General features: G+C 36.4%; 1 pseudogene; it reads right to left on the reverse strand.

The window, feature by feature from the left end:
• Nucleotides 1-20,108: 20,108 nt before the first annotated feature.
• On the reverse strand, nt 20,109-20,407 carry LOC123790823 (non-histone chromosomal protein HMG-17 pseudogene; annotated as a pseudogene).
• Nucleotides 20,408-22,912: the final 2,505 nt, after the last annotated feature.

Consider the following 22,912-nt stretch of genomic DNA (forward strand, 5'->3'; position numbering starts at 1 on the left):
ATAAAAAATACTGTAATAGTTTTTTGTAAATTAATATGCAACTAATGAATCATGGAACACTACATCAAAAACTGATGATGTTCTATACTGTGGCTAACTGAACATAATAAAAAAATTAATTTTGTTATAATTTCAAATTTACAGAAAAAAAATGTAAAACTGGTATAAGGAAGTTTACCCCATTGTTTCCATTTTGCCCCATTTGCTTTCTCATTACCTTTTCTCTTTCTCTTCTCTCCCACACCTCTTTTAAATCTGAGAGGAAGTTTGGTGCCACTCACTGTCTCCAGAGTGTATTTCCTAAGAACAAGGACCCCTGTACAATGACCAGAACAGAAAATGTAACATTGATACTGTTATCTAATCCACAGTCTATATTCAAGTGTCCTCGCCTGTCCCAATAATATTCTTTACAGATATTAGCCCAGTTCAGGATCCTGTCCAAAATCATACATTGTTTAAAGTGTCACATCTGTTCCGTTTTTTTTAATCTGGAGCAGGTCTGCAGCCTTGTCCTTTTTTTTCCTTTAATTTTTTTCCAGCTTTATTGAGGTATAATTGACATATAACATTGTGTAAGTTTAAGGAGTACATTGTAATTTAAGACATTAGAAATCTTTTTTTAAAAGATTCTTATTTATTATTTATTTGACAGAGAGAGAGAGAGATTGAGCATGAGCAGGAAGAGCAAGAGGGAGAAGCAGGCTCGATCTCAGGACCCTGAGATCATGACCTGAGCCAAAGACAGCTACTTAACTGACTGAGCCACCCAGCCACTTAGACATCTTAAGAACTAAGGTGTTTTATTTCACTGTAAAATGCTTTCCAGAATCAGTTTGAGCAGCCCTTGCCTTCTTCTCATGGTATAGCTTACACTACAGAGTTAGCATCTTTTCTCTGCCTTGACGAACTGTCACAGTCCTTTCTGTTTGGATCACTTCAACATCTTATTCTTTGTGTTTTCAATGCTGTGAAATATCTCCTATCATATAATTTTTTTTTGTCCACCTCACTTTTTCGGATACACCTTTCCTTCTCTTTGTCACAGACACTTTCCTAATATATGCCAATAACTTCTCCTTCACCAAGATCATCTGGCTGCACATCTAGAGTTTCTCAAGTGGCAGCAGTGTCAGTGTTCCCCGGGTCAGCTATTTCCTCTATAACTCTATTCACTTTCAATCTAATTTCCCTTCCACTTTACCGCTTTTCATTTATTTCTGCACTTTCATCTTTGTTGGCCAATTCTCTCTTTCAATGATCCATTTTTGTAAAATGTCAGGTGGGTTTATCACTGAGAGATAGGGAGGCAACACCATTACATGCTTTATTGTTTGCATGTGACCTGATAACAAATGTTCAGTGACCCATCACCAGCAGACTGGATCATGCTGCACAGTTATTATTTATGCAGTGGTTTGTAGACTGAAGAGCTAGCAGCAGAGTTTGCCTTTTATGAAATTATTCACTGTCAGTATATCATGTAACTACAATTCACACATGTGGGGACCATGCAATGTGTGGACTGCCTGTGTCTGACCCAAATTCCCATTATCTGACAACTACTGACAAGTTTTTCAAAGATGAAAGTGCTCTGGGACAATGGGACACATTATTTCACATCAAGGAGGACCTTTAGTCACCACACTATACATTAGGTCCCCAGAATTATTGGTCTTGTGACTGAAAGTTTATAACCTTTGACCTACATCTCCCCATTTCACCTACCTCCCAGCCCCTGACAACCATCATTTACTCTCTTTTTCTATGAATTCAGCTTTTTGAGATTCTACATGTGAAATTATACAGTGTTTGTCTTTGACTTATTTCACTTCACATAACGTCCTCAAGGTCTATCCATGTTGTTACAAATTTAAGGATTTCCATCTTTCTTATGGCTAAATAAAATTACAGTGTATTCCATTGTATGTGTGTGTATGTGATTATATGTATATATAAACAGGTAGTGTATAGGGAATCCTCACTATGTGGTAGGTAGTATTGTAAACAGTTTATATGTATTAACACATTTAGTTCTAACAATAATTCATACTAAAATCTAAGTTCCACAAGGACAGGAATTTTTGTTTGCAGCTATTTCTCCCAAGCACAGAACAAACCCTAACACATGATAGATGTTTAATAAATATACAGTAAACAAATGAAAAATGAATGAATAAACAACTTCATAATGTTGGTCTTATTGTCCTACCCATTTTGGAAACAAGAAAATTGGAGTACAGAGAGAGTACTTAATTAACACAAGGTCTTACTACTAGAAATTAACAGGGCCATTCATATAAGCTGATGTAGCTATAATAATATCAGACTGAATATATTTTGATGACAAAAAGCATTACAAGAGATAAAGAGGGTCACCAAATAATGCAAACGTATCCAATAGACGAGAGAGATATAACAGCTCTAAACTTGTATATAACTAATAATATAATCTCAAAATATATTAAGTCAAACTGACAGAATTACAGGGAAAAATGGATAAATCTGCCATGCTAATAGAAGAAGTTAACATAACAGTAATTACAGATCAAAGAGACAAAAATATATAAGTAAGCAATAGAACTTTTGAATAGCAAAGTTAAAACCTTGACTTAAAGAACATATATAGAACATGTGATTACTATAAATTACACATACTTTTCAAAAACAAAAGAGCATTTATTGACCAGAAAATGGGCAATAAGTCGTTCTCAACAAATTCTAAAATATTGGTACCATGAAACTATGTTCTCTGCCACAAAATACACCATAATCAAGTGAGATTTACTCCTGGGATGCAAGGATGGTTTAACACATGTAAATCAATAAATTTGATATACCCCATTAATACAATGAAAAGAAAAAAAAATCATTGTAATAGATGCAGAAAAACCATTTGACAAAATATGACATAATTTTATGATAAAAAAATCTCAACAAATTCAGTTCATACCTCAACATAACAAAGGCCATATATGACAAATGTACTGCTAACATTATACTCAACCATGAAAGGTTGAAAGTTTTCTCCCTAGGATCAGGATCAAGAGAAGGGTGCCTACTCCAACAACTCCTATCCAACATAGTACTAGACATCCTAGCCAGAAAAAATCAGGCAAGAAGAAACAATAAAGACATCCAAATCAGAAAAGAAGAAATAAAATAGTCTTTTCTTGAAGATTATATATTCTTATATGGAGAAAATCCTAAAGACCAAAAAACTTTTAGAAATAATCAATGAATTCAGTAAAGTTACAGTATACAAAAGTAACATACAGAAATCAGTTGTTTCTATACAGTAACAGTGAAATATCTGAAAAAGAAATAAAGAAAATCTATTTACAACAGCAGTAAAAACAGTAAAATATGTATTTACAACAGCAGTAAAAATAATAAAATATGTAATATGTAAAAATAAATTTAATTAAGGAGGTAAAAAGTCCGTACATTGCAAACTATAAGACTTGGATGAAAGAAATTGTAAAAGACACAAATAAATGGAAAGATATCCCATGTTCAGGGTTCAGAATAATTAATTTTGTTTAAATGTGTATACTACCCAAAACCATCTATAAATTCAATGCAGTTTCTATCAAAATTCCAATAGCATTTCTCACAGAAATAGGAAAACCAATGCTAAAATTTGTACAGAACCACAAAAGACTCTGAATAGTCAAAACAATCCTGAGAAAGCACAAAGCTAGATGCATCACACTTTCTGATCTCAAACTGTATTACAAAGCTATATGTATTTGATTTATGATTACAAATCAAAACAGTATGATAATAGCATGAAAACAGACACATAGACCAAACAGAATCAAGATCCCACATATAAGGTTCACTAAGAATAAAGGAGCCAAGAATACTCACTAGGGAAAGGTTAGTCTCTTCTACAAATGGTGTTGGGAAAGCTGGATAACCACATGCAAAAGAATGAAATTGAATCCCTAACATACACCATTTATAAAAGTTAACTCAAAATGTATTAAACACTTAACTGTAAGACCTGAAACCACAATAGTCCTGGAAGAAAACAGGAAAAAGACCTCCCTGACATTGGTATTGGTAAGGATTTTTTGGATATAACAGTAAAAAACACAAGCAACAAAAGCAAAAATAAATAAGTGGAACAATATCAAACTAAAAAGCTCTGCACAGCAAAAGAAACGATCAACAAAATGAAAAGATAACCTATGAAATGGGAAAAATATTTGCAAACCATGTATCTGATAAGCATTTAACATCCAAAATATATAAGGAGCTCATCAATTCAATAGCAAAACAAACAAAAAAAATCCAATTTAAAAATGGGCAGAGGGGGGGTGCCTGGGTGGCTCAGTCAGTTAAGCATCTAGATGGAGCCCTGCATCAGGCTCTGTGCTCGATGTAAAGCCTGTTTAAGATGATCTCTCCCTCTCTTTCTGCCACTCCCCACCCTTCTCTCCCTCTCAAAAAAAAAAAAAATGAGCAGAGGAACTGAAAAGATATTTTTTCAAAAAAGACATACAAATGGCCCACAGGTAAATGAAAAAATGCTCAACATCACTAGTCATCAGGGCATTGCAAATCAAAACCATGATAAAATGCCACTTCACATCTGTTAAAATGGTTGTCATCAAAAAGACAAGACATAACAAATGTTGGTAAGGATGTGGAGAAACAGGTACCCTTGTACAATGTTGATGGGAATGTAAATTGGTATCTAAACTAAAAATATAACTACCATATGATCCAGCAATCCCACTTCTGGGCATATATCAGAAGAAAATGAAACCAGGATCTCGAAGAGGTATATGAATGCCCATGTTCATTGCAGCATTATTCACAATAGCCAAGATATGGAAACAACCTATGTCCTTCTACAGATGAATGGGTAAAGAAGATGTGACTATATATATCTATATAATATAATGCGTCCTATTTTGGATATATCCCTTAAACAGCATATAGCTGGATTTGGTCATTTATCCAGTCTGATATTTATTATTCTTAATCATTTTCTTGTTATTTATTCCATTTTTATTTATTATTATCATTAGTATATTTGGATTTAATTTTCTTATATTTCCACAGTCCTCTCCTCTTATAGCTCTTTATTATCTTAAAGTTGTGGAGGAGTTCGAGAGATCTTAAACCAATTTTGGGATATTTTCTTTGTAACTTGTCCATGTAGTGATTTGGTTTAACATATATCATGTATCATGACTTGGTGTCTTTAGAGAAACTTCCATTTTAACATGTTATTACGTAAGAAGATTCTCATGTGATCCTTCATATCTAGTTGCTTGATGGTGTTGTTGAGTTTAATTATGTCCTTACTGATTTTCTGCCTGGTGGATCTGTCCATTTCTGATAGAGGGGCGTTGAAATCTCCAACTATAAAAGTGGATTCATCTACTCCTCCTGGCAATTCTGTCAGTTTTTGCCTCATGACTCTGATGCTCTGTTGTTAGGATATATAGTTAAAAACTGTTTGTTTTCTTGGAGAATTGACCAGTTTATCATTGTATGATGACTCTCTTTATTCCTGATAACTCTCTGTGCTCTGAAGTCAACTTTGTCCAAAGTAATAGAGTTATTTCCATTTTTTTAATTAATGTTGGCATGGTATAATCTTTCTCCATCCATTTACTTTTAATCTATGTGTGTCTTTATATTTAATGTGGGTTTCTTTTGGGCAACATATAATTGGGTCCTGTTTCTTGACCCAATCTGACAATCTGTTTTTTAAGTGGTGTAGGCTACTGACAAACAAAATAATTACTGATATAGTTGTATTAATAGCTACCATAAATGTTACTGTTTCTGATTTGTTGCCCTTGTTCTTCGTTCCTATTTTTGTTTTTCACCTTTTCTGCCTTTTGTTGTTTAATTGAGCATTTTAAATTATTCCATTTTGTCTCCTTACTTAACATATCAGTTGTACTTTGTTTTTTACTTTTTTAGTGTTTACCCTATAGTTTGCAATATACATTTAAAACTAATCCACATCTACGACTTTCAAATAACACTATGCTGCACAATGGGTAGTGCAAATACTTTATATAAGAAAATAATCCTAATTCTTCCCTCTCATCCCTTGTATCATTCATTTTACATATACATAAGCCTAGATATAACAAAAACATTATTATTTTGAACAGTTATGTGTTAGATTAATTAAGAACAATAATAATGAAGGTGTTTATTTTACCTACACTTATTCCTTCTCCAATGTCCTTCCTTTATGTAGATCCAAGTTTCTGATCTCTATAATTTTTCTTTCTGAAGAATTTTTTTTAACATTTCTCACAGGCAGATCTACTGGTAACAAATTCTTCCAATTTTTGTCTGAGAGAGATGTTATTTCTCCTTCACTTTTGAAAGATAGATACAGAATTCTAGGTGGATGTTTTCTCTCTCTCTCTCTCTAATAAATATTTTACTCCATCTCTTCTAGCTTGCTTGATTTCTGAGGAGAAGTCAGATATAATTCTTATCTTTGCTCCTCTATAAGTAAGGTGTTTTTTCCTTTGGCATCTCTCAGGATTTTTTCTTTATCTTTAACATTCTGTGCAGCAGCCCCTGGCCAAGAGCTTATGCTAAGGATATAATAGGAAAACATGTTTGTGACCTTGCCGGCTTTAGCGTAAACGTCAGAGCACAAGACCGGGAATGCCCGGCTTACACAGCAGCTGGGAGTGCCCGGCTCGCTCAGGGTGGAACGCTGCCCTCAGGTAACGAGTGGCCAAGAACGCCTGGTCTGCAAAAGGGCAGAACACTGCCCCAACTGAAACTTGATTGCTCTTGACAATAGCCCACAGGGTCCATAGAAACATGTTTAAGAATACGCCTCACTTGCTGAACGTTACATCATCTACTCCCGTGACCTTCCCCGTGATGTACTACTATTCACTAGGGTGTAATATGGATCATCCCCTTGATTGTCTTTGATTGTTTACTGCCAATAAATATGCGAGGTTGCAGCTGTTCGGGGCGATCACACTCTTGGTGGTGGCACGCCTGGCAGTTGTCCCCTGCACCCACACTCTCTTTCACAAGCTAAACTGTCTGTGCCTCGTCCTTCTCCTGAATCAACACTGTGGCTCCACGGGCAGTGTCGTGGCATTTCTGTAGTTTGAAAATGATACAACTAGGTACAGTTGTATTTTTTCTTCTTTTCTTCTTCTTGGTGTTCTCTCAAATTCCTTATTCTGTGATTTGATATCTGATATTAATTTGGGGGGAAATTCTTTGTCATTTTTGTCGGATTTTTTTTTTCTGTTTCTTTCTTTCTTCTCCCTCTAGAGTTCTCGTTATACATAAGTTACACTTTTTGTAGCAGTCTTACAATTATTAGATATTCTGTTCTGTCTCTTCTTTCTTTTAGGGTTGTTTTTTTTTTTCTGTTTGTTTTTTGTTTTGGAGATTTCTATTGAGCTATCCTCACACCCAGAGATTTTTTTCCTTAGTCATGTTCACATTACTAAGTCCATCTAAGATCCTTTACCTCTTTGGCTAGGTTTATTCCCAGGTATCTTATGGTTTTTGGTGCTGTTGCAAATGGAACTGATTCCTTAATATCTCTTCCTTCAGTCACATTGTTAATGTATAGAAATGCAATTGATATCTGTGCATCGATTTTTTTATCCTGCCATGTTGCTGAATTGCAGTATGAGTTCTAGTAATTTAGGGGTGGAGTCTTTTGGGTTTTCCACATAAAGTATCATATCATCTACGAAGAGAGAGAGTTTGACATCTTCTTTGCCAATGTCAATGCCTTTTATTTCTTTTTACTGTCTGATTGCTGAGGCTAAGATTTCTAATACTATGCTGAACAAAAATGATGAGAGTGGGCATCCCTATCATGTTCCTGACCTTAAGGGAAAAGCTTTCCATTTTCCCCCATTGAGAATGATATTTGCTGTGGGCTTTTCATAGATGGCTTTTGTGATATTAAGGTATGTTCCTTCTATCCCTATACTTTGAAGAGTTTTAATCAAGAAAGGGTGCTGTATTTTGTCAAATACTTTTTCTGCATCAATTAAGAGGATCATACTGTTCTTGTTTCTTTTATTAATGTGTTCTATCACATTGATTTTGCTAGTGTTAAACTACCCTTGCATCCCAGAAATAACTCCCACTTGGTCCTGCTGAATAATCCTTTTAACGTACTGTTGGATCCTATTGGCTAGGATGCTGGTGAGAATTTTGGAATCCATGTTCATCAGGGATATTGCTGTAATTCTCCTTTTTGATGGGGCCTTTGTCTGGTTTTGGGATCAGGGTAATGCTGGCTTCATAGACAGAGTTTGCAAGTTTTCCTTCCCTTTCTATTTTTTGAAACAGGTTCAGAAGAATAGTTATTAGTTCTTCTTTAAAAGTTTGGTAGAATTCCCCTGGGAAGCCATCTGGATCTGGACTCTTGTTTTTTGGGAGGTTTTTAATTACTGCTTCAATTTCCTTGCTGGTTATTGGTCTGTTCAGATTGTCTCTTTCTTCCTGCTTCAGTCTTGATAGTTTATAAGTTTTCAGGAATGCATCCATTTCTTCCAGATTGCCTAGTTTGTTGGCATATAGCTGCTGGTAATAAGTCTCTATTTCCTTGGTATTAGTTGTGATCTCTCTCTTTCACTCATGATTTTATTAATTTGGGTCCTTTCTCCTTTCTTTTGGATAAGTCTGGCCAAAGTTTATCGATGTTATTAATTCTTTCAAAGAACCAACTTCTGGTTTCGTTGACCTGTTCTACTGTTCTTCTAGTTTCTATTTCATTGATTTCTGCTCTAACTGTTATTATTTCTATTCTTCTGCTTGGTTTAGGCTTTATTTGCTGTTCTTTCTCCAGGTCCTTTAGGTGTAAGGTTAGCTTGTGCATTTTAGATTTTCCTAATTTTTTGAGTGAGGCTTGGATGGCTATGTACTTCCCTCTAAGGACCACCTTTGCAGTATCCCATAGGTTTTGGGCTAATGTATTTTCATTTTCATTGGTTTGCATGAATTGTTTAAGTTCCTCTTTAATTTCCTGGTTGACCCATTCATTCTTTAGTAGGATGCACCAATAGTACCAAAACCATAAGATACCTAGGAGTAAACCTAACCAAAGAGGTAAAGGATCTATACTCTAGAAACTACAGAATACTTATGAAAGAAATTGAGGAAGATACAAAGAGATGGAAAAACATTCCATGCTCATGGATTGGAAGAATAAACATTGTGAAACTTCTATGCTGCCCAGAGCAATCTACACTTTCAATGCAATCCTTGTCAAAACACCATCAACATTTTTCATAGAGCTGGAACAGACAATCCTAATATTTGTTTGGAACCAGAAAAGACCCTGAATTTCCAGGGGATTGATGAAAAAGAAAACCAAAGCTGGGGGCATCACAATGCCTGACTTCAAACTATATTACAAAGCTGTGATCATTAAGACAACATGGTATTGGCACAAAACCAGGCGCATAGATCAATAGAACAGAATAGAGACCTCAGAAATGGACCCTCAACTCTATGGTCAACTAATCTTCGACAAAGCAGGAAAGAATATCTAACAGTCTCTTCAACAGATGGTGTTGGGAAAATTAGACAGCCACACACAGAAGAATGAAATTGGACCATTCTCTTACATCATACAAAAAGATAAACTCAAAATGGATGAAAGACCTCAATGTGAGACAGGAATCCATCAAAATCCTAGAGAACACAGGCAGCAACCTCTTCGACCTTGACTGTAGCAACTTCTTGCTAGACACCTCTCCACTGTTAAGGGAAACAAAGGCAAAAATGAACTATTGGGACTTCATCAAGATAGCAAGCTTTTTCACAGCAAAGAGAACAGTTGACAGAACCAAAAGACAACTGACAGAATGGGAGAAGATATTTGCAAATGACGTATCAGATAAGGGGCTAGCATCCAAAACCTATAAAGAACTTATCAAAGTCAATGCCCAAAGAACAAATAATCCAATCAAGAAATGGGCAGGAGACATGAACAGACGTTTCTCCAAAGAACACATACAGATGGCCAATAGACACATGAAAAAATGCTCCGCACCACTTGGCATGAGGGGAACACAAACCAAAACTGCAATGAGATACCACCTCATAGCATTTAGAATGGCTAAAATTAACAAGACAGGAAACAACAAATGTTGGTGAGCATTGATAGAAAGGGGAACTCTCTTACACTGTTGGTGGGAATGCAAGCTGGTACAGCCACTCTGCACAACAGTATGGAGGTTCCAGAAGAATTTAAAATAGAGCTACCCTATGACCCAGCAAGTGCACTACTGGGTATTTACCCCAATGATACAAATGTTGTGATCTGAAGGGGCACCTGCATCCCAATGTTCATAACAGTAATGTCTACAATAGCCAAGCTGTGGAAGAAGCTCAGATGTCTATTGGCAGAGGAATGGATTAAGAAGATGTGATTATATATATATATATATATATATATATATATATATATATTCATATTCGAATATTACTTAGCCATCGGAAAGGATGAATACTTACCTTTTGCATCCATGTGGATGGAACTGGAGGGTATTATGCTGAGTGAAATAAGTCAATCAGGGAAAGACAATTATCATATGGTTTCACTCATATGTGGAATATAAGAAACAGTGCAGAGGATCATAGGGGAAGGGAGGGCAAACTGAATGGGAAGTCATCAGAGAGGGAGAAAAACCATGAGAGACTCTTTTTTAAAAAATAATATTTATTTTGTTATATTAGTCACCATACAGTACATCTCCAGTTTTTGATGCAATGTTCCATGATTCATTACTTGCATATAACACCCAGTGCACCATGCAATATGTGCCCTCCTTAATAGAGAGACTCTTAACTACAGGAAACAAACTAAGGATTTTTGGAGAGGAGGTGGGTCGGGAAATGGAGTAATTGGGTTATGGGCATTAAGGAGGGCACATGATGTGATGAGCACTGGGTACTATACGGAACTGATAAATTATTGAACATTACCTTTGAAACTAATGATGTACTATATGTTGTCTAATTGAGTTTAAATAAAAAATAACAAAGAAGATATTAGTTGGAAAAAAAATAAAGAAATTATATGCACACCCCAAAATTTAGGTCTATAAAAAATAGTGCCTTAATGACTCAGAAATGAATGGATAAATCAATGGAGCAGAATATGTAGTCCTGAATCCTGCATTAAGTTCTGAGAATTTCAGAAACCAATATGAGAAGAATTTAAAATCAACAGGTATTATTTGGCAAATGGATTATTTGGAACAAAAATGAAAATAAAAATTTTATTGGATTACGACAGTTACAATGTTGTGTTTTCAGAAAAAGATAAAATGACCATGCTGATTTTCTGAAAAGTATTATGTATATTTCACAACAGGTCTCAAATACACAAAAACTACACAAAATAACACTTTTTCACTCTTCTAAGAATTGGATGCAGTTAACTATGGAGTTAAGTTGGATAAATGTATACAGACATTTCACATATTACAGGATAAATATATAAGCAAAAATTTCTTATATAAAACTAAATTTTGAATCGTTTTTAAGATTTATTTATTTATTTGAGAGAAAGAGAAAACAGGGGAAGGGGCAAAAGGAGAGGAAGAGAAGCAGACTACACACTGAGCCCAGAGCCCAACATTAGGCTTGATTTCACAATCCCGATATCATGTTCTGAGCCAAAATCAAGAGGTGGGTGCTCAACCGACTGAGCCACCCATGTGCCCTCGGCTGGAATTATTTTGAATACTACTTTATTTTTAAAGTTGCAAGACAATGTCTTATGCAATGTATTTTTGTAAAAGATTTTAAAATATTTGTCTTTGGTAGGCTTCTTTAGCTGTCACCAAAGTGAAAAGGTGCTATTGAAATTTTTAACTAAAGAATTTTAATATTTAAAAGTGCATGTGATATTTCAAATAAATAATAAACAGTATATATTTTCCTCAAAAATATATTTTACCATTGTAAAGATACAGATGATCTAAAGTGAATTAAAAAATATCAAGCCTATATTAAAAATATAGAACACAGTATTGCCTAATAGTTAACCAATTCTTGAATAAAAAGTGCTTTTTAAACCTGAAACCACTGGACAAAGTTTTAAAGAAAGAAAAAAGGACCTACTTTATTTCATAAAAAGGTAAACTGCCTGAGGTTAGAGAAAATAAAAGGGAAAATGTCAATAATAAGAACACAGTGGGGTAATGTTTACATACTTTGTTTCTTCCATATATACCAGGGATTGGCAACTTGTTCTGTAAAGGATAACATACTTAGGCTTTGTAAAACAGAGGGTCTCTGTCTCAACTACTTAACTGTACTATTCTAACACAAAAGAAACCATAGACTATATGTAAATGAATAATCATGGCTGTGACCAATAAATCATTTTTATGGATACTGATATTTAAAGTTCATTAGATTTTCACATGTCACAAGATATTCTTCTATTTTTTGAAAAATTTCAACTATTTAAAAGTGTAAAAAACATTCTTAAGCTTGTGGTATGTACAAAAACAAGCAGGTGGCTGGATTTGGCACACGGACTTTAGTTTGCCAAATCCTGATATACAATGGGTTCTTAACAATTCATACACATTATAATAAGAAATTGGCTAAGGTCCCAAGCATAAGAAATCAAAATGGCAAGACCTAATGCAAAAATGTTCAACCTCATTGATAAGTAAATGCAAAATTAAATGAAATTTTTTTTTTTGCTTAATAACTTGACAATGATTAGGAAAAAATGGTAATCTGCAGTATAAAACTCTCTGAAAAGCAACAGTGCATCATGTTTTACAAGTCTTGAGGGACTCCATAACCTTTGCACGGGATTTCCACTTTTAGGACTCTATTTCAAAGGAGTAAATACACATGTAGGCAATTATTATGAAAAATCATGTTCATGTAAAATATTTATAAAAACTAAAACTGGAAGCAATTGTGTGTCCACCATTAGAGAAAAATATATGTAAATTAAAGCATATTCATAAGGAGAATATTACATAAATCTTGAAAATTATATTTTCAATAACAATATAAAGAAAACACACCAAAATATTACCAGTGGTTATCTCTAAATAGTGGGATTATGGTGATTTTTAGTATTGTTTATATTTTCCCATATCGTACATTTCAAATTAAAATTAAAATGTAGGGGTGCCTGGGTGGCTCAGTCGTTAAGTGTCTGCCTTTGGCTCAGGGTGTGATCTCAGAGTCCTGGGATCAAGCCCCGCATTGGGCTCCCTGCTCCGCTGGGAAGCCTGCTTCTTCCTTTCCCACTCCCCCTGCTTGTGTTCCCTCTCTCGCTGGCTGTCTCTCTCTCTGTCAAATAAATAAATAAAATCTTTAAAAAAATTAAAATGTAATAATATGAGTTGGGTGAGATGTAATTAGGTAGGAAAGAGAATGAACAATAAGAATAATGGACCTGGAAAACAGAGCTGTGTTGGCAGAGAAGAAAAAGTTCTTCAATATGGGATGAATCAGCCAAGGAATGGAGGTAATAGGCATTAATGCAAAAGTGAAGGTTGCCTTTAGACCACAGCTAGCCTTGGTTATTTAGGGAAATGACATCAGTCTTCTTAGTAAGGGTTGTCTCAATCAGAGCTCTGACTGAAGGCGGGTAGTCTGTCTGCAATAGGCAACAGGGGTCATAGAAGCAGAAACTGGACAACAGAATCAAGCCGGAAGGCTATTGTGATTGTCTTGGTGAAAGGAAAGGTTTGCATTATTGGGAACAGGCACAAGAGGAGGAGATACACAGAAAAGAAATGCCACAGAATTGATGGTACCTGACACTGTCTGTTGTTCAATGTCTTGGATTAAGTATGAGAAAAACTTAAAAAGAGGAATTTGAAATTTTGAACCTGAGAAATCGATAGGTGATGGCATTGGCTGACTTAGGGTATGCAAAGACAACACATGTAGAATCAAAAAATAGATTTTATAGGGCATTAAAGTCAAAATTCCTGGGAAGTAGAATTTATTGATGGTTTTAGAGCTTATGGAGGAATGGATTAGAAATTTGTGGGATACCCTGTGAAGAAGTCAAGTGGTGGTGCAGCTTCACCACAGATAGCTCAGGCCCCTGGGTGTTCAAAGAGTATAGAACTGAGTCATGACCTCTGCACAGCATTGTCCCACTTGAATGCCCAAACCTACCTACCTTCCTTCCTTCCTTCCTTCCTTCCTTCCTGCCTTCCTGCCTTCCTGCCTTCCTGCCTTCCTGCCTTCCTGCCTTCCTCCCTTCCTCCCTTCCTCCCTTCCTTCCTCCCTTCCTTCCTCCCTTCCTTCCTCCCTCCCTTCCTCCCTCCCTTCCTTCCTTCCTTCCTTCCTTCCTCCCTCCCTCCCTTCCTTCCTTCCTTCCTTCCTTCCTCCCTCTCTCCCTCTCTCTCCCTTTCTTTCTTTCTTTCTTTCTTTCTTTCTTTCTTTCTTTCTTTCTTTCTTCTTTCTTTCTTTCTTTCTTTCTTTCTTTCTTTCTTTCTTCTTAAATTTCTGTTCAAAAAAGTCATACATATTTCTCCTAGCAAATTTGGAAAGAACAGAGTTTAGTAGTAGAAAAAATTTCCCTGAATCTCTCCATTTAAAATTTTGGCATATTTCCTTCTCTCTCTCTCTCTGTTTGTCTCTCTCTCTCTCTCTCTTTTTTTTTTTTTAATTTCAAAACAGTTGATGAAACTGGGGGTTGGTAAAAAGGGTGAACATGGTCAAAGGTGCAAACTTCCAGTTATAAAATAAATACATCATGGGCATGTAATGTACAACATAGTAACTATAGTTAATAATACTGTATTGCTAAGTTGCTAAGAGAATAGATCTTGAAAGTTATCACAAGGAAAATAATTTATAACTACTTGTAGTAATGGATGTTAACTAGACTTACTAGGTAATTATTTCACAATGTATACATACGTCAAATCATTATTTGTATACCTGAAACTAATATCATGCTATTTTTCAATTATATCTCAATAAAAATAAATAAAACCTGGAACACACACACACATGCAGTTGAGATGTCTATCATTGCATATACAATTTTTGTATTAATTTTCCCCTTGATGATACAGCATAAGCATCAACAGTGTTATTTTAAGCCTTTTGTATGAAGAGAAAAGAATGCTAAGAAAGAAAAGAGGAAGAAAGAAAAAAAGGGGAAGAGGGAAATAACACTGAATCTGTTTTGTCTTTGTTATATAATAAAGAATTAATTTTGTCCCAGTTCCTGGCACAGAACTTCTCAGGTGATAGAAGAGTCTTTGTTAATCATGAGCCCATTGGATCGCTATGCTTTCACTATCATTATGTTAATAAAGTAAGTTAGGGTTGGCCTCTAGGATTGGGGATTTAGTCACCAGGAAAACTATTCACAGAACTAGAAGATTGGAACTTTGAGCCAACCCAACCTCCAGGGAAGGGAGTGGAAGTGGAGGTTGAGTTCAAACAAGAGGCCAATGACTTAATCAATCATGTGTCTGTAATGAAACTCCAGTAAAAGTCCTGAACATGAGGCTCATTAGGGCTTCCTGGTTGGTGAACACACAGGAGAGTGATATGCTGCCCTGATTTAATTAAAAGGCTTAGAAACTCTGCATCCCTCCTCGACCTTGTATTATGCATCTCTTCATTTGGCTGGTCCTCCTGATTTGCATCCTTTATGAATAGAGCTGTAAGTGTAAGTATAGCATTTTCCTGAATTTTGTGAATTGTTCTAGCAAATTATGAAACCTGTGGGGGCTATAGTAACTCCAAAATTTATAGCCAGTCAGCCAGAAGCATGGGTGGCTTGGGAACACCTAATGTATTCCTGACCCATAAAATAAGGGCAGTCTTGTTGGGGATCTTAATATGTGGGGTCTGTGCTTTCTCTGGGTGGTTAATGCCAGAATTGAATTGTGTTACAACCAGTTGGGTTTCTACCAGATTAGCCTATTTTAGGAAGGACCAGGAGAAGGAAGTCAGGCTAACATATGAGGTATATCCAGTTTTGAAATAAAGTCACAAAAAGAGATTTCTTTATTTCGACAGCTTCCTCCTTGCTTTAAAATACTCACTTTCTAAATACCATGAAAGTGCATGTCCTCAGGGCAAAAACGCCTTCAGAAATTGCATATTTAGGTATACTGCCTTCAAAATGTTAGTTTCCACAATGAATCCTAATGTTCATTTACTGCAGCTTGAGTTGGAAAGCAGATGATTTTATCCGAAGAACTGACAGCATTTCCAATCTACGTAACATCTAGGTTTTTCTTTTTCATTATCAAAAATAATCGTATAAACCAGAAAATCCAGCAGGGGGGTGTAGAATTCCAGTTTCTGAGATATTACACATTTCTTTGAAAAACAAGTTCTTTCTTTATTGCTACAACTCAGTAATCCTGCTAAATATTGACCACAGAATAAAACGAGCTTCTTAAATGTCATTGTTCCTGAGCAGTGATTGAAAGGCTCTTCTCCCTAAAAGGGCTCATTTCCTTTTTTTAGTTACTATTAACAGGTGTGTTCTTGTAGCTGCTTTGCAAGCAAATATTGGTCAAGCTGAAATTTCTTGTAAGTATTCATTACTAATACTTATGAAAATAATTGAGTGTAATACAATTTTTATAAAAGCAGAGGCTCTTTTCAGAGAGGAAGTCCTATGTTACTTAAAATGTATCACATTCTGGATACATACTATATTCTTAATAAGAAACTTCTTGGATACATACCTAAGTGTGTATATGTACATTTATCAAAATAAATATACAGAGGTAAAATAAACTATTTCCCACAAAATATTTGCAAAGGAAAAAATCAAATATTCTTCAGAAATAAATAATATTTTCATAATAAATGTAAATTAGAAAATTGAGAGAAAGTGTGGTCATATTCCTGGGAAACAAAACTGCCCATTTTTAGAAATGTCTCCCCTCTGGACCATTAGAGCTGTTAATATTCCTTTCTAATATTTTATCCTCCTGGACCAACAAAGTTTAACTATATGGACTATCAATACAAGCTAGAAAAATAATACTGGAAGGCTAAACCAAAGCAAAGTTAAGGACATGCCTGAAACACATGCCCATAATCAAAAGCTGAATCCGTAGTCGTACCATGTTTTTGCTTCGCATGTCTGTCCCTCTTTTCCCTCGAACACAGGCATTTATAAAGAGCAATATTATAAGTGATAAAATTGAAGGAAGAATCAATTACTGCCCTTTCTTTGGAATCAAAAAGCCCCACTCAGGCTACCAGGACAGTTTCCTGCTCTTATAGCCACCTCCACCTGGGTGCCCTCACTTCACATTTCTGCTATCTGCCTACCTCGGTAATAGGGTTATGCCTGGCGTCAAATGGGAAGAAGTGGGGGAAACTGAAGAGAGGAGGAATTTGCTAGGTCTTAGTGAGCAGACCTGGTTTGTAGGGAGGAGACTTGGAAGACATAGACAATCCTTTCCCGTGCCCATCAGGTTAGAAGCCAACCGTTGTCTAAAACCCACTCCTTCCATGAAGTAGGGTGAGGAGGGATCCTGATTCCTTGGGTATGGGTAAGTCTTAATTTCTTGTCTTTAGAAGAAATGTGCTATTTCATACTGTATTAGAAGAAATATATCTTTAGAGGTCTCTATAAAGCATTTTCAATTATTGTATCACACTTCAATTATTTTTCCCTTTGGTCATTTGGCTGGGGCCAGGAAGTGCTCTAAGCCTGTCTGCATTCTGCCCCTTGTGTATTCCACTACCTCCTTATAAGACTTCTGAAGTTTTGATAACTTCCCAGCATCTCATTTTCTTCTCCTATAACATCTTCTCATCTCCTGGGGTTTATGAGAATTCAGTGAGTTAATCTTGAATGTGAAACATTTGACACAAGGACAGACATGGAGTAATTATTCAATGAGGTGAGTTTCCCTCCTTCAAATGGAAACTCCTTGTGGAGGGGATATACCGGTTCTCAAGGAAGTCCTTGTTTTGGAGCCCAGTGTGTGGTGGTGGGGAAAACATAGGAATTAAAATCACACAGCCCTGTCCAAATTCCGCCTTACCAGCTCTGCAACTAGAGAAATGTAATTTAAGTTTTTCGGGTTTTGACATCCTCACCTTTAAAATGGGTATAATAATCCTTATCTCTCAGATGGTTGTAGAATTTAGTGAATTTGTAATGTGTCAATGTGGCTAAGCTCAGCTATGTGCCCCAGAATCTCTTCATATGCTTCCAGCTGGAGTGGGCGTCAAGGAATATTTTGCATGGATTTGGAGGGCAGAAGTGAAGCAGTAGTTGTGTGTTTCTGTATAAGCTATTACACTTCCAAACTATCATGCTTGGGTCACTTAACTGCTGGCTTTCTTGTTGGTGTGCAGCAGCGGTCAAGCCTGCAGCTGATTTTCCATTAGCTTCTCCAACTCCTGGGTCAGGTAGATGTTTAGTTACACAGCGAAGGGTGTCAGCTTCTCCTTCACCACCTACATCATGAAAATTGGAGGCAGTGAGAAACTGATACACAGAGGTATATTAAGTGTTTTAAAGTCAGCTCTCCTGAAAAAAACAAAAGTTCTGATTTGCTGTGTTTGCCAATTTACATCATGTAAATACTCCCTATTTGGATGATTTCAAGCTACCAATGTGGTATGACTGAATGCGAAGTTGGGAAGAGATATGTACAATGGACTCTGGTGAGCTGGATTGAGAGGGCTTGGGCACACCACTTCTGGCATGGGCCCAGTCCATTTTATCATTTTCAACATATGCCTGTGATTTCTGGCTTGTCCTTACCCTTCCTATCTTTGCAAGCATCTTCCTGCTCTGCAAACTTTAAGCTGCAGATTTAGATGAGAAGACACAAGCCTTTCAGAGACTATTAACCAATTCTCATAGTTGCCTAAGATCAATCTCTAGACTAATCCCTTTTTTTTATTTTTATACACGGATATTTCCTAATGGTTTCACTTCTCTGATTGAACAGTGACTCTTGTCTGATACACAAAGCTTGAGAAATATGTGAAACACGCAGCAGTGGACACTAAAAAATGTTGACTTCATTTATGAGCAATTGCCAACTATTTTAAATTTAGTGATATGCACATTTCTTTTCCTGATATCACAGCACTCAGAAATATTCATTCCATATTCCATATTCATATGGAATAATGTTCCCTTTATATTTTTTCTAAGGAGATGAATGATGCAGACTAGCAATATCTAAGAAATATAATGTAAGACACATATGTAATATGAAATTTTCTAGTGCCCCATTAGAAAAAGCAAAAAGAAATAAATAACATTAATTAATATATTTAATTGAACTCAATATATCCAAAATATTATTTCAGCATGTAATAAATATAAAATACTATTAATGAGATTTTTTTCTTCCAAGCCAAACTGTATCCGGCTTTATTAAAGATGCTTTTCATAAACAATCATGGTATTTCAGGCAGGACATGGGCAGACAATCGTTAACAGTATACAACAACTTTCCAACCCCTTTCTTCAATGGACTACCAAAATCAGAAAGCCACTATAAAACCCAGTGAAGTCTTCATGTGATGCTCTGAACAGGGAAAGTTTAGAGTGAGGGTTGACAGTTCTCATTTAGCATGTTGCTTAACAACTTTTCACAAGCTGACACTGACTGTCAGGAAACGAAATGAAAATTGTAGAATTATCAATTTGAAGATCCCCAAGCTAAAAGAGGAACTCTTGAGGGACGCCCTGTCAGTGGTGACACTGTAAAGTCCAGATTGCCTGACATACTGGGAACCAGTAGGTCTCTGGGTTTAAGGGAGTCAAGTCTATGTTGAAGGCAGAGAGGGAGCAGAGGGCATAAAAAATGAATTTTAGTCTTTCCATACCACCAAGGTGTTGTGCCAAGGTGGCTCATGTGTGTCAACCTCAAGGAATCCCTCCTCCGCCAAGGGGAAGTTTCTCAAAACTAGAAGAGAAAGGTGTTTTTCCCTTTGTGTCAATCTAGCTTCAGAGATATTCTATTAGTGACATATGCCCTTCACCCCAAAACAACAATGCAGTGTTCTGTGTGCTAACAACATGGCTTAAGAAAAAAAAAAAAGTAAAACAAGATTCTGCATTTTTATAAAACTTGATAAAAAAATACTATTTCAAATTGTAGAGTCACCGGAAGTACACAGTTACCAAAAATGCATACATTTCACTTGGCATCTCCAGCACCTTCAGCTTTCTGTGCCTGGTCTGTTTTGGCATCTCCGTTTTCTGCAGGGTTATTCCCCTCCTTGCCAGCATCAGCTTTTTCCCTTTGGATACCTTCTCTCCCTTTTTTGCAGGGGCCTTTTTGGGCTTGGGCTCTGGCTTTGAAGCAGCAGGGTTAGCAGATAACCTTGCAGATCTTCTCTGTAACTCATCCTTCACCTTGGCTTTACCTCCTTTAGCATCCACTTCAGCCTTTCTCTTGGGCATGATTCTCAATTTCAAGAAGTCACAATCAAGAACTACAGTGTGGTGAGTGACCACCATGGGACAGTGTAGATACAGACCCATATCAAATGTAAATAGCAGGTAATACATTTTTATCATGTCTAATTATCTGTGTATTTAAAATGTATGTATTTGATCTCAATATAGGCTACAAAAGTGGTAGTGCCATTCATTGTGGGGTTACAAGGGTTATTAGTAACTCGTACCAGGTTTTTCTGGCTTCAAAGGGCTGCCTTCTGCTGCATTCATGGATCACAGGTGTCGAGAATTAGAACACAATGGGGCACCTGGCTGGCTCCGTTGGTAGAGCATGTGACTCTTGATCTCAGGGTCATGAGTTTAAGCCCCGCATTGGGCACAGAGCTTAGGTAAATAAATAAATATTTTTTAAAAAAGGAGTTAGGAGATATTAAACTCTCTCATCCCTCCAACACCCTGCAGTTAATGTATTCAGTAATTTGCAAAGCACATCAGGTCCTCCTAGCTATCTGGACAGAGCTGTGGACAACAAAGTTTTTGGCACTGGCCTGAATTCCTATTAACCTTAATCATGCTCTGAAAATTGCTTAAAAACAAACAACAGCAAACACCACAATTTACATGTTACTTGTTTAGTAAAAGTAGAATACAGTAATTTTTTATCCTGTTTTACCACAATATACAATGGCATATGTATTTTTTTGACTGCCAATAAGATTTGGAATACAGCTATAGTATATCCAGAATTGTGTCACATCTGTGCAAAACTTCTTCCCTGTTATCTCTTTCATCTTTGGTTATGTTAATGTAGAAATCTCACCACCAATAATGACTGCACAATAAGTCTTTCTTATCCTAAGCCATCTGCAGAGCTTGCTTATTTGCCATAGAGACTCCTATGGTGAACATAAGTTTTCGTGTTACAAACTTCGGTGTGAAAAGGAAAATGTGAGCTATTTTACCATGGTTCAGTTTAATCCCTATTTCAAGTCTGCATTTTATTTTATGACTGCCCCTTCAAAAAAAGAAATACATCAATTTTGGGTTTTCAAGATTTCTTCTCCCTTTCTTCTTTGAAGAATAGATTTAATTGGTGGGGGCTTCCTGTGGCTTGAGGGGCAGGGCTGAGGCTCTCTTCCACACTGTGTCTGCATCATGGATGTTTTCACCATGAGAACTCCTCCAACTCCTGCTGAGTATTCATGGAATGGATCGTCTGTAAGGCATGGTCAACGCCACTCTCTAGGTAGTGTGTCCTGGTCTTAACTGGAAGGCCTTCCAGGATGTTGGCCCTCAGCCCCATACTTGAGTGCCTCCAGGTGATGCAAGAAAATGTGTGCCGTTTTCCTACACCCTTACAGAGAGCTGAGAAACTCCACAGCTTTACACTGTGATACTAGTGTGAGTAGGAGAACTGTGGGTGTCTTGGCGTAGAAGAACCCCTCTACAACTAACCCTTACTCAGCTCTCTTGTTTATTCCCAAATACTTTCTTTGTCTCTCTTTCCAGTTTATAAGATCTTTTGCAAGTATATTCCCAAAGCCTTTCTGTCTTCATATGCCTCTGGGGTTTCTTATTATTTCTAAATCTTAAAAGCCCAAAAATTGACAGCCTTATGTCTTGAGCTGGCCAAGCTCAAGGGCCATGGCAGACTCATGTCCAGCTGCCGGGGCCATGGGGAAGGGCTTCAGACTACTGCCAACTAAGGCAATGAATGAAGCAATGGGGTGGGGTATGACAGTTAATCATTGTAAGTTACAATTCAGGGGCACGAAATCAGGTGACTCATTCATCTTCATAAACAAGTGCTGCGCAAATAACTGAAGTTATTAATGGCATTGTACTATTTCAAAACTAGGTCACTGTAGCATGCAAATATATTTCAGTAAACCATTTTATTATGATCAAATTTTGAAGAACAGTTTCAGAAAATCATGGCAAGATCTACAGTGAGTTGACTTATTCTGCTCTGGCAAAATAGAGACTATTGGAATGTTTCTGCTTTAGTCAAAATAAACTTGGATTTGAAATAAAAGATGGTTCACTCACTTTTTCACATGAGCAAGAGATTGACTTGAACAGGTTTGCTCCTGGACCTGGTTTTAAGGAACTCTTAAGTTTTCTGAGCAATTTTACACTTCCTTGAAACAGTAATGGCTGCACGAGACATTTAGGTTGAGGTTGGCTTGGGTGTCAGAGCCAGTGTACAATTGTTTCCTTGATGTTTCCTTAGTTCTGTGATTCTCACAGATCTTGAGAAACACTAGAATTTCTGTGGATCTCTAGTACCACATTGATAGCCCAAGTCAAGCAAAATTTGTTATCAGCCTAGACAAAATAATTTTTGATTTAGAGAAATGATACTGATTTGATTCCACAACTATTCAGAAATGATGTCACTTTCTGTGCAATGTCCTCAGGTACTTCAACCTGTCTGCAGGTATATGGGTTTGAAGGAAGAACTGAAGACCAGAGATTCCTGTTGGAACCACTTTGGATGCCCATTTT

Source organism: Ursus americanus, chromosome 28 (genome assembly GCF_024610735.1).
Source record: "Ursus americanus isolate L20-20 chromosome 28, mUrsAme1.1.p, whole genome shotgun sequence".
Taxonomy (NCBI): Eukaryota; Metazoa; Chordata; class Mammalia; order Carnivora; family Ursidae; genus Ursus; species Ursus americanus.